Source organism: Carcharodon carcharias, assembly GCF_017639515.1.
Source record: "Carcharodon carcharias isolate sCarCar2 chromosome 21 unlocalized genomic scaffold, sCarCar2.pri SUPER_21_unloc_2, whole genome shotgun sequence".
NCBI classification, from domain to species: domain Eukaryota; kingdom Metazoa; phylum Chordata; class Chondrichthyes; order Lamniformes; family Lamnidae; genus Carcharodon; species Carcharodon carcharias.
The window spans coordinates 253,336-253,739 of NW_024470576.1; the positions used below are offsets into that span (position 1 = coordinate 253,336).

Consider the following 404-nt stretch of genomic DNA (forward strand, 5'->3'; position numbering starts at 1 on the left):
TCCCTGGTGGTCTAGTGGTCAGGATTCGGCGATTTCACCGCCGTTCCCTGGGTTCAATTCCCGGCCAGGGAATTCGGATTTTTGATCTTGTTAAGATGGGTATTAATCACCTTTTGATTGAACAGATTTCGCGGCTCCACCAGAATCTTTGGGGTGACAGTTGAAGTTTCGCCTCCGAGCTGGAAATATCACACTTGGAATAGGTCAGGAACAAAGATAAAGGTGGAGTGAATGAATGAATGAATGAAAGGAGGACAAGAGAAGGGCTGGGTGCAAAGCACTGACCACAGAGATGGTGGCGCGAGGCAAAATATGGGTGGGAGAAGGACAAATTTTGGTCACTACTGTTTGCACTGACAAAGATATCACTCCTGATGGGTCAATCACAACTGCTCCTTAAACAC

At 47.0% G+C, this 404-nt stretch overlaps 1 non-coding gene across 1 annotated transcript; it reads left to right on the plus strand.

Annotated features, from left to right (window-relative positions):
* trnae-uuc lies at nucleotides 1-72 on the plus strand. The gene has a single exon. It is a non-coding gene; the product is annotated as a tRNA-Glu (tRNA).
* Nucleotides 73-404: the final 332 nt, after the last annotated feature.